A 19,294-nucleotide genomic window follows, 5' to 3' on the forward strand; every position below is an offset into this window, starting at 1 on the left:
AGGTACTTGCTGTTGAGGTAAAAGGGCTACATTAATCACATGTTACTTTCCAATAGTTCTTTCAAAAATTTGATTCTTGAAGAATGCAAACAGAGCCATGAGATATCAACACACTTAAAGTTCCTTCTTTATGGTGTGAAAAGGACACCAGACTTAAAGGGGGGAGACTTGGGTTAAGGTTTTGACTGACTTTGCTGTAGTAAATTTTATTGGTAAGTAGCTACCTATATTTAGATTTTTTTTTTTTTACAATTCCCAATATCTTAGTTACTTTATAAGTGAAACGTAGATAATAAAATCTGTCGTATCTGATAAGATGGCTTAAAATTAAATGACATTAGCTAATGACTTGAAAATATGTTGAAAAAATTCAAGTAGAATATGAAAGGTTGATTGTCAACATGAGTGCTATTTAAAGAGTGTCTACCTCAGGCAGAGCAAGACCTTTGAAAGAGAAATTTTAAAGAAACATGACACATATCACTCCAGATATGAAAATGATTGAAATCCTTGAGTGAATAGTTTGCTTCTGAGACCGGAAAGTTGGACAAAATGCAATAAACACATGAATTTTCTTTCTTTTCTTGGCATTGGCATTCTCTGGTAGATCAAGAGGTATTTGATCTTCAGTTAAAGCATATATATGCCTTGTGTGTGGTATATCCCTTGTGTGTGTGTGCACATATGTGCACACTCACGTGCACACACATGCACACACACAGATTCCTCACTGGTAAAGTCTAACACTAAGTACACAATCTACATGGCATTGTTGATGTAAAGAGTCATACAGACCCTGAGGCAACTTTATAAAAGACTGAGCTCTACTGGGGTAAAACATTACTATAGGAACTTACTGAAACCTCTGTTTCCCATTTTCTATATTTTAGATAATGAACCACCCCCAAATCGAGTAGCCTAAAACAACAACCATTTTATTGATTAGGATTCTATGAGTGAGGAACAGTGAAAGAATTTTGTGGCGGGAGTACTCATTTTTGCTTCACATCATGCAAGGACAGCTCAGCGGGGCTTGAGGATCCAGATGGCCTCCCCACAAGTGTAGTGCTGGCTGTAGGCTGGGGTTCTTCTGTGCCCTCTGCGTGGCTTCTCATCCTCCTCCCTGTTTCATGTGGCTTCTTCCCCATAGGCTTTTACGTGACAGGTAAGTTCCAAGATGGCAAAGAGGAAGCTGGGCAATCTCGTAAAGTCTAGAACCAATAGCAGCAGTAACTACCCTCTTCAGACCTGTTAGAAGAGAACAATAAGCTCCTGCACGTTTAAACAATTCTGGTGGAGCCTTTTGATACATGTTCAATAAATCCTATCCATTATAACACTTAAGGCTGGCTCATCTGGGGAGTGAGACTTTCTCCCCTGCCCTCTTGGTTGAGATTAGGGTTTAAGTAGGCATGGGGCATTTCACCATTTTGTTGTTTCATTTTTGGTTAACCCCTTGTTAATAAAAAAATTCAATGGAATAGAAAAAAATCTCTCTTACTCTGAGAATTATAGTTCTTCCAGTTGAATTTGGCAAGAAGGGAATGCCTTAGGAATTTCAAAAAGGATGCTGCCGAGGAAGAAATGGATATAGAATTAGGTGGTAACAACAAGCATTAATATTCATGACATCCCTCAAAAGAACCTTAAAGAAAAGGGAGGCAGCCAGAGCTAATGGATTATTTTTATAAAGCTTTACCTTGTAAATAGTTGTAGAGAATTAATCTGGCATTAGTATGATCATAAGATTCTAATCGTACAATCTTCCTCAAATGTCATAGCCGAGAACAGGAATAAGCCATACCTTGTTGCTCGAATACTTGTTAGTTAAATCACATCTTAGTTGGATGGCGTGAAATCTGATAGACTGAAAAGTAACAGATGCGTGTATTGAAAATCAAAAGACAGAAATTAACTACTTTGCTATAGCCTGCCCCCACTAACCCTCTTCCCAAGGCTTCTGAACTTTGAAAGGGATGCTAATTAGTTATTAGAAAATTGATCCAAGAACAGGAGAAGCAACACAACAACAACAGATCACAGGAAAATGACTAATTATATCCTTCTTTGTGACCAAAAGCATCACTCCAGAACTTTCTGTGTCTGGAGATAATCAGCTTATGGGAAAACATAAAGTAAGACACAGTGGGGAAGAAGCTCAGGGCCATTAGAGAGGGTTATCCAGAGAGGTCCCCTGACCTTGAACTCCATCCTCTATTTCCTCTGTCCCTCTCACTTCCTCTCTTTTGCAGGCATTAGCCACATTTTGTGTCTCTCTCCAGATACATGTGAAGATGGGCTCAGTTGGTTTGGTCTAGTCTAGAGCTGTCCATGAATTTAGGCCCATCAGACTCAGTATTTCAGGCCTATGTAATAAGCTCAAGTTCAAGATCCTCTGTTCTAGATAGGACATAGAGTACTGCATCAAGAAGACAAAAATCAACACTGTGAACACTGCTGAAGAAAAACACTTTATGTTGACCAGTCACACTTTACAATCATAATTACAGATGGATGTGCAAATACTGTATTTTCTCAGCTTTCTATATTGATTATTCTTTGTCTTCCTGGTCGCTCTAATATTTTGGTACTCTAGAGCTTCATAGTAAGCATTCTTGCCTTGGGTGAATGCTTCTAGGTCTATGGCTTTAAATATCTATCTATATGCTAATAACTTCCAAAATCATATCTCCAAGCCAGCTTTCTCTCATAAATTCCAGGCTCATAGATCCTACTGCCAGCTGACATATTCTTTTAAATGGCGATAGGCATCTTAAACCTAGCATATTAAAAAAGTCACTTGATAAGCAACCCCTCCCCACCAACACACACACACACACACACACACACACACACACACCTCTTCCTCTTTCAGTTGATCCCATATTTGTATAGGTTTTCCCACTCCCATCTTCTCAATAGCTCATAACAAATATCTAGAAGCTATTTCTTATTTCTCCCTTTTACTCTTCTCTAAATTGATTCTATTAGCATGTCCAGGCAATTCCATCTCTGAAATATTTTAAAATTCATCTTCTTCTCCCTATTGTTACTATTAAGACCTTAGTCTCAGTCTGTAAACTACCATTTTAAATGGATTTGGTCACTAGCATTCTGAACTGTTTTCCCTATTTCTTTTGCTGTCTACAATCAATTTCTCATTCAAGAGCCAAAATGATGTCCTTTAGAAAGTAAATCTGATTATGCCACTCCTCGGCATAAAATCATTTGACACCTTCTCATCACACATGAAATGAAACCCCATTGCTTAAAGATGTGCATGATCTGGCCCTGCCTTCCTTGCCTGCCTCATCCTACACTTCCCTCCTGCCTATTCATTGTGCTTCCACCCTGTAACCTTCTTCCTGTTCTTCAGGTACATCAAGTTTGTTCCTGCCTTAGATCATTTGCATCTGCCTTCCCCTTTACCTGAAATACTCTTCTTCGAGATCCCTTTTATGGATGCAACCTTCCTTCAATTGCTTGTTATTTCAGATGCTGTCTCCTCAGATGATCCTTTCCAGCGGCCTATTGTATCATTCTTTTCTCTATCCTCTTCACAACACTCCCCACAGTGTGAGATTGCTTATGGAATATGTTTTCTGGTAGGACATTAGCTTTTTTAGAACAGGGAGTTTGTGTATTTCACTACTGGATCTCTATCTAACCTTTGTCTGGCACACAGTTCTTTCTCAGTTAGTGTTTGTTTAATATGAGCTTTCGATATGAGCACCTAGAAGATGCTCAAGGTATATTTCTTAGATGAATGAATACCTGAGTAATGTATGACATTTGTTGTTGCTGTTCTTAGAAAGTACTCTCCTCATACTCCCAACCCCACCCTATTCTATATGGATTAGTCTGTCTTAGGATTTTGGCCAACATACAGTATGGTCTAGCTAGATTTCAGAGCAAGGAATGGGTAATTTTTTAATCATATATTTGCCCAAACATATTTCACTAGATCTTGGTACTTTTACCTTACTGGAAAGTGTTATTATAAGGACAGTAGATGTCTGTTCTATATTTTCTTCCAGGCCTAGGAGTCTAGAAGTCTCTGCTCCTTACATTTGTTTTCTGTCCTTAAATGTGGAGGAGATACCCACAGGGTGCATGTGAACTCTTCCATTCTGGTGGAATCAGAGGCCATGTGGTATGTGCCTTGACTTGTCCTCTAGATTTCTACAGCTTCAGAGACACAGAGAAGCAAAGTCATTTTTGTGGCTAAGTTTCTTTCCATTTCTCTTGAATTGTGCAACATGTTTTCTCTACTCATTAAAATGAGTTTAAGTATTTAGCCATTGAAAAAGCATAGTTTCTATTGATTTGTTTTTTACATTCCTGACAATCAGCCATCATGTTTCCTTTTTGTAAATATTCACATTTGGAAAATTTGATGCAGTTTTAAGTTTAGAGTAGTAAGATGCCTTGAGCTGCATGCCATTGCTAAGCTCAGAATTTGACTATCTTGATGTCTTGTGTATTTTCAAATAATATTTTTAAAACTATAAATTCTTTGGTTTATCTTGTATGACAAAATAATAAACCTTTGCAAAATTAGAAAATACTGCAGATTTTGATTTGCTTTTATAGTTGAGCAGTTTTATTTAACATTTTCTCTATTTAAAAATAAAAAGTATCTATTTAAAAAATAAGAATATTTCACTTTCACAGCCAACATATATATTTATATGTACACATGTAAAATATTGTTTTTAATGACTTTTCCCTCAATGTTTTAAGTCATTTATCAGAAACCTTCAAGACTTTTTAATTGAATAGCTCTTTTGGAATTTTTGGCTAAAAGTACTGGCCATAGAAATGAATCAAACCAATCTAAAATACTCTCTAGAAATGAAGGCTGTTATAAAACATATTTTGTTCTTAGGCGTTGCCCTTTCCTCTAAAGTAGAATAAATTACTAGAGAATGGTGCATATTGTTATTATAATCTATGGCATTTTGCAAAGAGAATACCACAGGGGATCTATGTGTCCTGAGTTCTTATCCTATCCCTATGCTGTCTATTCTGCTTGTAGATAAACTAAAATCTTTTGAGTCTCAGAATTTCCCAACTTATTTTTCAGAAAACTTATGGAAGACATTAATATGTATTACATTAAAAGAAGTTTTCATAACCAAAATCATGGAAATACTGTATAATATCCCTGGTGTAGTCTCAAAAATTGGCTAGGAATAGTATCATATTAAAGATCTGAGAAGCATTATAAGAAGCATTATAAAATCATTACAAAACTGATTTTAAAAAAAAGAAACCTGAGTGCTTCTGAAATATTTTGGATCACAAACATTTTATTTTTTTCTTTTGTTCTCAAGTATTTTAAAAAGTTCCTCAGAATAACTATCATATCTTGTAAATCAAGTATTCTGCAGTAACCGAACTTAGGTAATGTCATGCTACAAAATTACTAAGGTTTTTTCCAAACTCTAACAGTCTATGACTCTATATCAAAATTATGAAAATAATAGCTCAGAAGAAAACAGACTAAACTTTCACAATTACCTTAAATTTGTTCTTGTAATGAAATATAACCAGCCAAAAATATGAAAACTTTCTATCAACCATGCCAACCAAAAATCTCAAGATTTAGAAGGTTTGCTTATATGAGACATTCAGAAAAATAGGAGTAAGTGACAAGCTTAAGAATATGTAATCGTTTTTCTTGTTTATAGGGTTTGATTTTCCCCCTTGGCGTCCCAAGTCATGTGTTTGTTATCATATTGGTTTGCAGAGGAGAAGAATGATCTCCTGCAATCAAATGTCAGAGACAGTTTCATAGATATGAAGGATCATGGGAAAGAATCACCATCTTTCTGTCACGGTATGGTAGAATTGCCGTGGATCCATATGGACTGACAGTGCCTAACAGTCTCAAGCATCTAAGGTGTGTAGTCTTGTTTACCTTCTTGGCCTAGTTCCCTTCAACAGGATTTTAATTAGCCATGTCTGTGTTTCAGGCCCTAGGGTAGGCATTAGAGCTATGAATCTGAGTAAGATGTGTTCCTAGCATCCCAATATTATTATAATGCATTAATGTATAGAGTGTTATAAGAACTGAGACCCATTATAAGTATCCATTAGCCAGGAAGAGAAAATTAAAGAGAAATAAAGTACATCAATAAAAATCATTGTAAACTCAGGAAAATCCCTATAGTGGAAGCTGAAAAAAAAATTCACTGAAAGACAATGAAATCTATGGGACTTGGTTGCTCCAGGAGGAAGGGCCAGGAAGAGCACATCTTAGTAGTTAAGAGATCTATTTTCAAAGAACTGTATCAGAGGATCCCATACTTTAAGAGACAAGGGCTTCTTGAAGCTACTAACTTACTCCTTAAACATTCATTAAATGTTCAAGGTCACAAAGCTGTTTCATAGCAGAAACAAGACCAGAATCTAGGACTTCTTCCTTTGAATTTATTTTTTCCCACTGTGAAAGTATTTGAAGATCCTGTGATTTCTCCCCCCTCATATACATGGTAAACTTACATGAAGTAAGTAGATCATTCTGGCTATAAGATGGGTTTAAGTGATATTTATTTATCTATGCAGCAATTCTAAGCATATCTCATGTTAGAGGAACAGAAGTTTAACCTATTTGCAGAACAAAAGGCAAGTAATAGCAGATTCAAGGCCCATGAGGAAAGAAGAATTGATGTGGTCTCTCATGTGAAGGTAGTGAGCAGAAAGGAAGGAATACATCAAAACTAATTCAATATTTCATTTTCAAGTGATTGGAAGAATGTTGATACCAGTGCTCACTGCAGGTGGCCTGTGGGGCGGGGAGCAATACTGATATCTGGGATGTATCTAAGGAGAAGGAGAGCAGGAGGAAAGGGATTCTCTGAAGGGGAAATCAATGGCACTGGATTACAAACTACACATAATGAATGAAGCAAAAGGAATTAAAAACCATGGTGATGATGAGGGAGAATATGTGGCCTATTATAGGGTTTGATGTCAGAGAAGACCACTGGAAAAGCCATTAGCATTAGTTAAATGTTAGAAACTGCTGTAAATAACCCTGAAATATCAGGCTTCAACAATGGGTAATGCAGAGTTTGCCCTATTTTTTTTATTACTTCCTTTTATTTGAATACTTAATGATCATTCTCTTAACCAGTCACTCTACATGCAAACCTGTTTTCTAATTTCTATTTGGTCCATTTCCTTGAATATCAATTGAGGATAGATTATCCCTAAGGCATTATCTCCAATCTTCTTCCCAAAGGAGAGTGGGAGAAAAACTTCTGTTCTCAGATCCACTAGGTTTTCCTTATGGACATTATATACCAACTTCAGTGATATTATTTTCCTGCACAGCTTTGGTTTGTCCATATTCCATTTTAACTGAAGAGATAAGAACTAGAGACAGTCTTGTGTAAGCAAAACAAACAAACAAACAAACAAACCAAAAAAAACAAAAGTAAGCATTATTCAGAAAATGGACAAGCATATTGTATTTCTGTAGCTTCTATTCTTATTTCTGTGGCCAGAAAGAAAACTTTTGAACTTCTTAAAAGAAAGCTACATATTTTATTTAAGATCAGTTTGTCACACAATATATAAGGCTGCCCATTAATCTCCCAACTATAAATAAAAATAGTTTTTCCTCTTCCTTGCCAGACACTGGCAATTGCTTTGGAGAACATGCAAATAGTCTTTTGAAATACATTCTCAGACTCCTCCCTCAGAGTGGTTTTCTTTTCAATTTGAAGACTTATTCCAGTTGCATGATTTGTGGCAACAGAACACATTTTCCCAGGTAGTACAGAAATGATAAATGAAGAAGATGCCCACAGCTTACGAAACTTTTGACTTAACATTACTCTTTTGAATCTACAGTAAATAAATTGATCCATTGATAATTTCAATAAGTGCCTAAGAAAATACAAATAATATATCAAATTCCTGTCAGTGGCAATATTCAGCTCTTTCTTTCTGTGCAGCAGCAACTCTTTGAGATCCCTCATTATGGAACTAGTTTAGATATTTGCAGGGCAAAATGAGAGGATGTAAGTTATTTTGTTTATAGACAATGCAAATTCATCCTGCAAAGAATTTATAGCATCATATAAAAGAGCTAAAATAATGTAATTCTCACTTCCAGTCCTGCATATTTTTTTTGCCACTTTCTCTAAAATCCTTGTTTTTTCCCACTAAACTCGCCAATGAATACTTCTTCATTCCTTCAAATGCATTTTCTTCAAATTTGAGCTCTTTTCTGTCTGCATGAAAATAAAGTAAGTGGGCCAGACATGGTGGCACATACCTGTAAGCACAGCACTTCAGGAGATTGAGGCAAGAAGATTGCAAGTCTGAGGCCAGCCTTGGCAATTTAGCAAGATCTTATGCCAAAATAAAAATAATAAAAAGGGGTGGGGGTGCTTCTCAGTGGTAGAGCATCCCTGGGTTCAATCCCAGCACCCTGCCCCCATACATGAAAAAGAACTAACCATACTAATCTCCTAAACTTTGATTATCTTGCACTTTGATCTCATTTGATCATCTTAAATGAGATCAAAGAACATGCACATATTTAGTTTGTGAATGATATCAGTAGTATAAATACTTATGTGCTGATTCTATTCTGTTGAAAAGGTACCATTTGATATGCCGATTTGCTGTTGCTTTTTTCTAAAACAGGATAAAAAACTGTAAATACTGGTGTAAAACAGGAGCATGGGGGGACACTTAATGGACTGAAGGTTTGATGGAATTAAATTGATAAGTATTCATGGTGTTCCAAACTTCATTGCACTGCTGATGTCATGTAGGAAAGAATCCTTTTAAGTGATACTATTAATCTGGTGTATTTATAGCAGCATTTTCCAAACTGTGTTCAGCAGAATTGTATACCCCTTTTTAAATTGCATATTCCTGTGTCCCATCTGGGTCTGATTACAGCCATTGCCACATGGGGATGGCCTTAGAATTTACATTTGAAACAAACAGTTTAGGTTATTCTTCTCACATTAAAACATGTGAGAATCACTGGTCCATACATGCTAAAAAAACAAAAATTATATTCTGACCTAGATCTCCTTCTTGAAATTCAAAATTTGTTTATTGAGAATAAAAGAATGTTCTGCAGAAGTCTGGTATTCATTCCTGCTCCATTCCACCAAAGCTGCATTTTCTCTTTTGCTTGTTTTGCCAATCAAAGTTCAAGAACCATCTTAGACTCCACCCACTCCCCCATCTTCCACACTCAACTCACAAGAAAGTGCTCTCATCTCCAGCTTCTTGCAAGTCTTATGTCTGTCACCTCCTCTCCATCCCTGCCTTTTCTAACATGCCAGGTTGTAATGACTTTTCATCTGTAAAGTGATGAGGACCTTAAGAGTGTCTCTCCTTCCTTTTTGAGCCCCCACAAGTGCCATAAGAAGGGGGAACAATGAGAATGCTCTGCCACATGTGCAGGCAAGAAGGATTCTTGTTATTATTTGGAGAAAATTGAAAAACAACAACATATCTCTTGGTATGTTTTAATTATCACCATTGGACAGTATCAGTAATAAGACACTCCTTGAGGCAGAACTATCGCCACCAATCCCCTTGGCATTCTGTTGGCCCCAGTATACTTAGTACATATTTCTATTATTTTCATACATGCCACTTTGCATTATAATTTTCTGATTACACATTTGTTCATCTCCCTGAACTCTGAGCTATTTGTATATTTTCTATTTCCCAGAAGCCAGACCCCTTCCCCCAAATCCTTTTGCATTATAGAGGCTTAATAAATACAATTCTTGCATATTGGAATAAATTGATTATTATTACATTATAGAAAAGGAACAGATCAAATTGCAAGACTAGCTATGTGTATCTGCACATTCATTCCCACAAAAATCTCTAGAAATTGTGAGAGCGCTAGTTTACAAATACAATAATCTGTAGCTGTGAAAAACAAAGTGGTATCATTAGTAGAATAGGCAAACTGAAAGAATAAGTGAATGACTAAGTCAAATAAATATGACCATATAAATAAACCACTCTCCTAACACTGGCTGAAGAATACATCAAAACACACAGACACACACATCCCAACAATAGTGTAATACCAAGTTCAAAATGACAAAAGACAGACAGACAGACAGACACACACACACACTTGCAGCCCTAATACTGTCATGCAGCACATAATGATGTTTCTGTCAATTATGGATGACATATGCAACTATTGTCCCAAAAGATTATAATGTGAGGAAGAAATCTATTGTCAGAGCTATGATAGTGTCAGGGCTCATGTGTCTGAGGTGCTGCTGGTGCAAACAAATCCACTATACTGACAGTTTCATAAAAGTATGACACAACTATGTACAATACATAATACTTGATATGATTATGAACAATTATGTTACTGGTTTATTTTTTTTTATACTAGACTTATCATGATTTTAGAGTACAGTCCTTTTATTTCTATAAAAAATCATTTAATTATAAAACATCTTCAGGCAGGACCCTCAGGAGGGATTCCAGAGAAATGACAACTCCATGAAAGTTACTGCCCCGAAGACCTTCCAGAGGGACATTGATGTTATTGATCAACCTGACTTTGTGTAGGGCTAATTAATGTGTGTGTTTATTTCTTAGTTTTTAACAAAACAATTTAAAAATTATATACATATAAAATAGAAAGAACTTATTGAGTAAAAATATACATAAAATACTTTATGACTACCGTGGGAACTGAGACCCAACATGCCGGAGTACGGCTGCAGCAGAATAATCAGGGGGTTGACGAATAACTTGTGTACGTTGATACAGCAGGAGTAGGAGCCGTTTATTGCAGGACAGGAGCAGTATTTGTACATTCCACACAGCTTATCTAATTAGCATAAACTAGATACATCAGTCAACCAATCAGGAATCTCTACACCTAATGGCTCGGTTTTGTTACTTCTCAAACCACTCCCTCTGACATTTTGTCAGGCACCATCCAGACTTGTTTACGAACTTTAACATTCCCCTGGCAAAATGCCAGGTGTTATTTTGACTTGTTTACAGACTCTAACACAACCCAAACCAACCACATCAGCCTGTGTGGGACCCAGGCTCACAGTAGGCCCTGGTCTACCGCTTGAGTTCCCTCTGCTATTGCCACCATGAAACTTAGATGCAGTAGCATACACTGAGGGACACTGGCAGGGTCTGGAAACCCAACATCAAGGTGAGGTACAGACAATCTTCACGGGTACTACAAGAATATGGGGAAAGAACTCTAATATCTCAGATCCACACTGCAAGAAAGGAAGACATACAGACAACATGAAAAAACAAGGGAGGAAAGTGCCCCAAACAAACAAGGACACTATAATAACAGAACCCACGGAGAGCGAAGTTGCTGAAATGTCAGAGAAGGAGTTCAGAAGGTTCATATTTAAAATGATCTGTGAATTAAAGAAAGACCTAAATGAGCAAATACAGGCAAAACTTGATCACTCCAACAAAGAGATAAGAGAGCAAATATAGCTAGCAAAAGATGAGAGAGAGAGAGAGAGAGAGAGAGAGAGAGAGACTCTGAAAAATAAAAAAAAAAAAAACAGTAAGAAATCCTTTAAATGAAGGATACAATAAATCAAATAAAAAACTCAATAGAAAGCATAACCAACAGATTAGATCACTTGGAAGAAAGAACACCAGATAATGAAGACAAAGTATACAACCTGGAAAATAAAGTTGATCACACAGTGAAGATAGTTAGAAACCATGAACAGAACATCCAAGAAGAATGGAACAGCATCAAAAGGCCAAATCTAAGAGTTACTGGGATAGAGGAAGGCACAGAGTTTCAAACCAAAGGAATGCACAATCTCTTCAATGAGATAATAGCAGAAAATTTTCCAAGCATGAAGAGTGAATTGGAAAACCAAATACAAGAGGCTTACAGGACACAAAATGTACAAAATTACAACAGATTTACATCAAGCCACTTTATAATGAAAATGCCTAGCATACAGAATAAGGATAGAATCTTAAAAGCCACAAGAGAGAGGAATTAGATCACATATAGGGGAAGACCAAATCGTATCTCAGCGGATTTTTCAACCCAGACCTTAAAAGTCAGGAGATTGTGGAACAACATACACCAAGTTCTGAAAGAAAATGGATGCCAACCAAGAATCTTATATCCAGCAAAACTAAGCTTTATATTTGATGATGAAAAAAAACCTTCCATGATAAACAAAAGTTAAAAGAATTTACAACTAGAAAGCCTGCACTACAGAACATCCTCAGCAAAATATTCCAAGAAGAGGAAATGAAAAACAATAATGAAAATCAGCAGAGGGAGTGATTACACTAAAGGAAAATCTAATCAGAGGAGAAACCAAGTCATGTTAAATACCAAAAAGAAACAAACAAGGCTGGGAATACAAATCATGTCTTAATAATAACCCCGAATGTTAATGGCCTAAACTGAACAATCAAAAGACATAGACTAGCAGATTGGATCAAGAAAAGACCCAACAATATGATACCTCCAAGAGACTCATCTCATAAAAAAAGACATCCACAGACTGAAGGTAAAGGGTTGAGAAAAATAATACCACTCACATGAATTGTAGAAACAAGCAGGGGTTTCCATCTTTATATCAAATAAAGTAGATTTCAAACTAAAGTCAATCAAAAAGGATAAGAAAGAACACTACATACTGCTCAAGGGAACCATACACCAACAAGACTTAACAATTATAAATATATATGCCCCAAACAATGGAGCAGCTATGTTCATCAAACAAACTCTTCTCAAGCTCAAGAGTCAAATAGACCACAACAAAATAATTTTGGGTGACTTTAACACACCTCTTTCATCACTAGATAGATCTTCAAAACAAAAGCTGAACAATTAAACTATAGAACTTAATAATACAATCAATAACTTAGACTTAACTGACATATACAGAATATTTCTTCCTTCAATGAGAGAATACACTTTCTTCTCAGCAGCACATGGATCCTTCTCTAAAATAGACAATATACAATGCCACAAAGCAAACCTTAGCAAATATAAAAAAGTAGAAATACTACCCTGCATTCTATTAGATCATAATTAAATGAAATTAGAAATCAATGATAAAATAAGAAATAATATCCACTCCAACACCTGGTGACTAAATAATATGCTACTGAATGAACAATGGGTTGCAGAAGACATCAAGGAGGAGATTAAAATTTTTTTAGAGGTGAATGAGAATACAGATACAACATATTGAAGTCTCTGGGGCACTATGAAAGCAGTTATAAGAGGAAAGTTCATTGCATGGAGTCCATTCCTTAAAAGAAGAAAAAGTCAACAAATGAATGACATAACATTACATCATAAAGTCCTAGAAAAAGAAGAACAAATCAACACCAAAAGCAGTAGAAGACAGGAAATAATTAAAATCAGAGCTGAATTCAATGAAATTGAAACAAAAGAAACAATTTAAAAAATTGACAGGAAAAAAGTTGATTTTTTGATAAAATAAATAAAATTGACAGAGTCTTAGCCATGCTAACGAAGAGAAGGTGAGATAAAACTCAAATTACTAACATGTGATGAAAAAAGAAATATCATGACAGACAATACAGAAATACAGAAGATAATTAGAAATTGTTTTAAAAACTTGTACTCCAATAAAATAGAAATATCGAAGGCATCAATAAATTTTTAGACTCAAATTATTTGCCCAAATTGAATCAGGATGATATCCAAAATTTAAACAGACCAATTTCAAGTGACTAAATAGAAGATACCATCAAAAGTCTAACAACCAAGAAAAGCCCAGGACCTGAAAGATACACAGCCAAGTTCCACAAGACCTTTAAAGAAGAACTAATACCAACACTCTTCAATTTATTTCAGGAAATAGAAAAAGAGGGAGTACTTCCAAACTCATTCTGTGAGGCCGATATCATCCTGATTCCAAAACCAGGTAAAGACACATCAAAAAAAGAAAACTTCAGACCAATATCTCTAGTTAACATAGATGCAAAAATTTTCAAAAATTATGGCAAATTGAATACAAAAACATATCAAAAAGATCATCACCATGATCAAGTGGGATTAATCCCAGTGATGCAAGGTTGTTTCAACATATGGAAATCAATAACTGTAGTTCATTAGATCATTAGACTTAAAGATAAGAATCATATGACAATCTCAATAGATGCAGAAAAAGTATTTGACAAAATACACCACCCTTTTATGTTCAAAACACTAGAAAAATTAGAGATAACAGGAACATATCTCAACATCATAAAGGCTATCTATGCTAAGTCCCAGGCCAACATCATTCTAAATGGAGAAAAATTGAAGGCATTCCCTCTAAAAACTGGAACAAGACAAGGATGCCTTCTTTTACTACTTCTATTCAACATAGTCTTGAAACACTGGCCAAAGCAATTAGACAGACAAAAGAAATTAAAGGGATACACATAGGAAAGAAGAACTCAAATTGGCACTATTTGCTGATGATATGATTCTATACCTAGAAGACCATAAAAGTTCCACCAGAAAACTCCTAGAACTAGTAAATGAATTCAGCAAAGTAGCAGAATATAAAATCAACACCCATAAATCAAAGGCATTTCTGTGAAAAGGAAATGAGGCAATTTATAATAGCCTCAAAAAAAGACAACTTGGGAATAAACTTAATGAAAGAGGTGAAAGATCTATATAATGAAAATTACAGAACCCTAAAGAAAGAAGTCAAAGAAAACCTTAGAAAATGGAAAGATCTACCTTGCTCTTGGATAGGCAGAAATAATATTATCATAATGACCATACTTCCAAAAGCACTATACAGATTTAATACAATTCCAATCAAAATCCCAATGACATTCCTCATAGAAATAGAAAAAGCAATCATGAAATTTGTCTGGAAAAATAAGAGACTCAGAATAGCTAAAGCAATCCTTAGCAGAAAGAATGAAACAGGTGACCTCACTATACTAGACTTTAAACTACACTACAGAGCAATAGTAACAAATGGTATTGGCACCAAAACACACTGGTAGACCAATGGTACAGAATAGAGGACACAGAGACTAACCCACAAAATTACAGTTATCTTATATTAGACAAAGGTGCCAAAAACATGCATTGGAGTAAAGATAGAATCTTCAACAAATGGTGCTGGGAAAACTGGAAATCCATATGCAACAAAATGAAATTAAACCCCTATCTCTCACCATGCACAAAACTCAATTCAAAGTGGAGTCAAGGATCTAGGAATTAAATGGATGGAGTTAGAGAAGATAATGCTAAGTGAAGTTAGCCAATCCCAGAGATTCTTCATCTAATAGAAGAAAAAGTAGGCCCTAATCTTTATCTCGAATCAAATGTATGAAATATGATATGTCAAGAGCTTTGTAATGTTTTTTTAAAATAAATTTAATATTGCTTAAATATGCAGTGTTTATAAAGTCTACAGTAGCATACAGTAATGTCCTAGATCTTCACATTCAGTCAGCACTCACTGACTCACCCAGGACAATTTCCAGGCCTGCACTCTCCATCTTGGTGAGTCCCCATACAGGTGTACCATGCTTCATCTTCAATGCTGTGTGCTTATTTTATAGTTCTTACATTTAGATATGTTTATACATAGTTACTGTTGTGCTGATATTGGCCATAGTACATAATAAGCTGCACTGGTTTTTATTTTAGGAGCAAATACAGTGTCCATGGAGCCCAGATGTGTAGTAGCTACACCATCTAGGTTTGTGTAAATGCACTCTATTATGTTCCTAGGATGAAAAAAATCACCTAGTGACAAATTACTTATATTGTTGCTCCATAATTATGTGGCACATGATTTTAAGGAAAATGAAGAACATAAAATAGACAAAATTCAACAGGAAAAATGTTCATGGTCAAGGAAGTAGAGGAAACATAAAAGAATGTAACTAAAAAAATGTAACTAAAATGTAAAAAAAAATGGAAAAGAAAGTATATTTCACTGTATAAGAAATGCAGCTTTTGTATGAAAAATGTGCAATTAGGATTAAAAAAGTTTTAATTCACTGTATATTATTCAGTATTGTGAGTCATTTTGATGTTACAAAAGTCAGTTGAACCATCATTATTTTCATATACTCTAGGTCTGCCTAGTAAATGAAACTTAAAACTACTGAAACTAGAATGAAAAATTTAGAAACATAATTTGGATACATACTGAACAGGCAATATGCAATACCTTTTTTGTATGAATAAACTCAAGTAATAAATGTGCAATATTTGTTTTAAATTATAAAATTGTATTAATGTCAACTAAGATATAATGTCTTTCCTTTTTTCTTTTTATTTTTCATGTTGGGGATCAAACCCAGGACCTCCCACATGCTAAGCAACACATAACGTTGTTCTTGTATAAGATGCTTTATTGATGTGAAGATATCTGTTCCTTTCAAATGAATCAAATTTGTGGCAGTACTAATTAAAGTTTAAATGTAATTTTTGTATTTCAAATTGCCTGGCTAACTCCTAAGTTCATCCAGAAGAAAAATGCATTAATAGAAAACTAGAAATAATTGTCAGAATAGAGAGAAGATACTGTAATATACTAAAAAATTATAGTCACTAAACCATATGCATATTGATTTTGGCACTTTCACTGCTAGCACCTTATTCCAAACTGCCATCATATTTTATCTATATTATTGCATTACCATCTAAACAGGTATTTCTGCTTCCACTATTCCTCCTTGACATTTATGCTTAGTCCAGCTACTAAAATAATCTTGTTAGGAGGTAAATCAGAGAGTGTTACGTCTGTGTGCAAACTGTTTCCCCAACTCACTCAAGGGATAGGAAGGGCAGCAGAATAAAATAGACATTATTATTGCTGTATGTAAATAGGGGACTGTATTACCTATATGATTCTGCAACCTGCATAATCAGAAAAATGAGAAATTATACCCCATTTGATTAAAAAAAAGCTAAATTCTAAACAGCAAGTATGAGGCTGAATGAGATCTGCATCCTCTTTGTTTCTTTTTACTTTCTTTTTTTTCATCCATTTTTGGACCTCCTCACTACTTGTCCCTCTTAGTGTTCAGCAACATACCAAGTGTGCTTCTCTCTTGGGACAAAGTAGCTGAATAGGGTACAAAGGAACCTGAGTTGTCTTTAGCAATTGGAAGGGCAGATGCACTTTCTAAACCCTGAATCAGAGCCTTGATGAGTCCTCTGCCCCTTGAAGATTGTGTCCACATGTGTCTGGAGTGGTCTTTTCTGGTCTAGTCACTACTTGGACAGTTGTTTCTGGCAACTGTGGAATGTTCTAGTTGCAGCAGTAATCAGAGGAAGACCTCTGGCACTATGTCTTCCAGTTTACTGGTTTTTTTTAAAAATTAATTAATTAATTAATTAAAATTAGGTATATGTGACAGCAGAATGCACTTTGATTCATTGTACAAAACTGCAGCACAACTTTTCATTTCTCTGTGTACAATGTAGTGTTGCACCATATGTGCAGTCATACATGTACCTAGGGTAGTAATGGTTTTGATGTTGAACTCTTCATTCCTTTCCACCAAACATTCCTTGAGTCTTGCTGGTCCTTGCCTATTTCCTGAACTCTACATCATGGGGAGAAGAGATATGCTCCATATAGTTTTCTTCTTTCCTGGAAACATCCTTGACAACCTTTGACAAAATTTTTCTTTCCTTCCCTAGAGGCCTTTATTTCAAATGAATGCTTGGTTTGCTAATCAGAATTAATGTTGCTCATCCCCAGGCCAGGGCCTGTTCTGCATACATCTCTTTTGTGTCAAATGGTATTACTTTGATATATTCCAAGGCAACATTTTATTGTGTCTACACAAAGAACTCTGGCAGATATTTTCACGGAGGGAAAAATAAGATATATGATGGGGCATCTGGATTTAATAGCATAAATGTGCTCTTTCTGAGATAGAAATGTCCAATTTAAGGTCATTTCAAGAAAGCATGGAGATGTGGAAGAGGAAGGAAGACTGGCTATTTGGTGTGATAGCTGATACCGTGGAAGAATATAAGAGTGGTCTGGGGAAGAAGTTTTCCTTGTCCACCTAACAAATCTTATTTGTTACTCATTTTAAATATCAATGAGTAAAATGTCAGGTGAGTAACAGAAGCCTTTTATAATACAGTGATATTTCCTCTTAATGGAAAAGGTTCCACTCTGCATTTTGAAGCTTGTTTTATTTCACCTGGACAAATTTCAGGGCCTTTTCCTATCTTTTAAAAATAATCTAACTAGGAAGAACAATTGATTGCAAAGTGTAAAATGATTCTGATTAACTTTACAGTGCTGTAGCCAAGGCTTATTTGGGAATCATTTCATCTTAGGAACTTAATTCTCTATCCGTACCAACCCATTTTCATTTTTTCTCTGGTGTGTCAATAATCTCTGTAATTTCTTTAACTCGCACTTTCAAGCTGGTGATGTGTTTAGTTGTTGTCACTAACAAGCACAGTGTAAATGATGTTTGGGCCTCAAACTTAAAAAAATATATATATTCTACCAAAAAAAAGAGTATACATGTAGAAAGGTGCATAATAAGTGTACAGTTGAAGTTTTCACAATTTTCCAAAGTGAATATTACTTTATAAACATGGTTGAAATTTAGAATATTATTTCCCCAATATCCCCCTTTGGCAGCATCCCAGTCACTATGTCTATAAAAGTAACCACAGTTCTAATTTCTATTTTCATTATCGTTTCTAGTTTAACTTTCAATTATCAAACACTATAGTTTGTTCTGTATTTCTGGCTTCGTTTTAGTCTTTATTATATTCATGAAAAATATTCATTCTATGTTGTCTTGCAGTAATTTGTTCATTTTTTATTTCTATGCAATATTTCATTATAACAATTTATTTATCATTTTACTCTTGAACTTCAGAGTTGTCAAGTTTTTGACAACTGAAATACTATTACTATGAATTTTGTGCATCCATCTTTTGTTATACATGTATATGGAGTTTTTTTTCCCCCAACTTTTGTTTTAGGGACAAAGTTAAGAAAATTTGATAAATAGTACAATGTATAGCCATACACTATTTATCTAGTTTTACCCATTTTTAAAGTTTGTTCTAATTAGTTATACATGACAGTAGAATGCATTTTGACACATCATACATAAATGGAGTATAACTTCTTATTCTTCTGTTTGTACATGACAGAATTACACCAGTGTGTAATCATATATGTACATAGGGTTGTAATGTCTGATTCATTCTACCATCCTTCCTATTCCCGTAACCCCTCCCCTTCCTTCGCTCAGCTCTGCCTAACCCAAA

The 19,294-nt window shown here is 35.2% G+C and overlaps 1 long non-coding RNA gene across 1 annotated transcript in view; it reads left to right on the forward strand.

The window, feature by feature from the left end:
• The first annotated feature begins 4,037 nt into the window (after window positions 1-4,037).
• The window catches only part of LOC125617912, a 44,225-nt gene continuing 28,968 nt past the window's right edge, over window positions 4,038-19,294 (forward strand). The window contains exons 1-2 of the long non-coding RNA XR_007349052.1: window positions 4,038-4,153; window positions 5,753-5,905. This is a non-coding gene — a long non-coding RNA (uncharacterized LOC125617912). The remainder of the gene's footprint in view (window positions 4,154-5,752; window positions 5,906-19,294) is intronic.

The sequence above is a fragment of the Marmota marmota genome, unplaced genomic scaffold, assembly GCF_001458135.2.
Source record: "Marmota marmota marmota unplaced genomic scaffold, marMar, whole genome shotgun sequence".
Classification (NCBI taxonomy): Eukaryota; Metazoa; Chordata; class Mammalia; order Rodentia; family Sciuridae; genus Marmota; species Marmota marmota.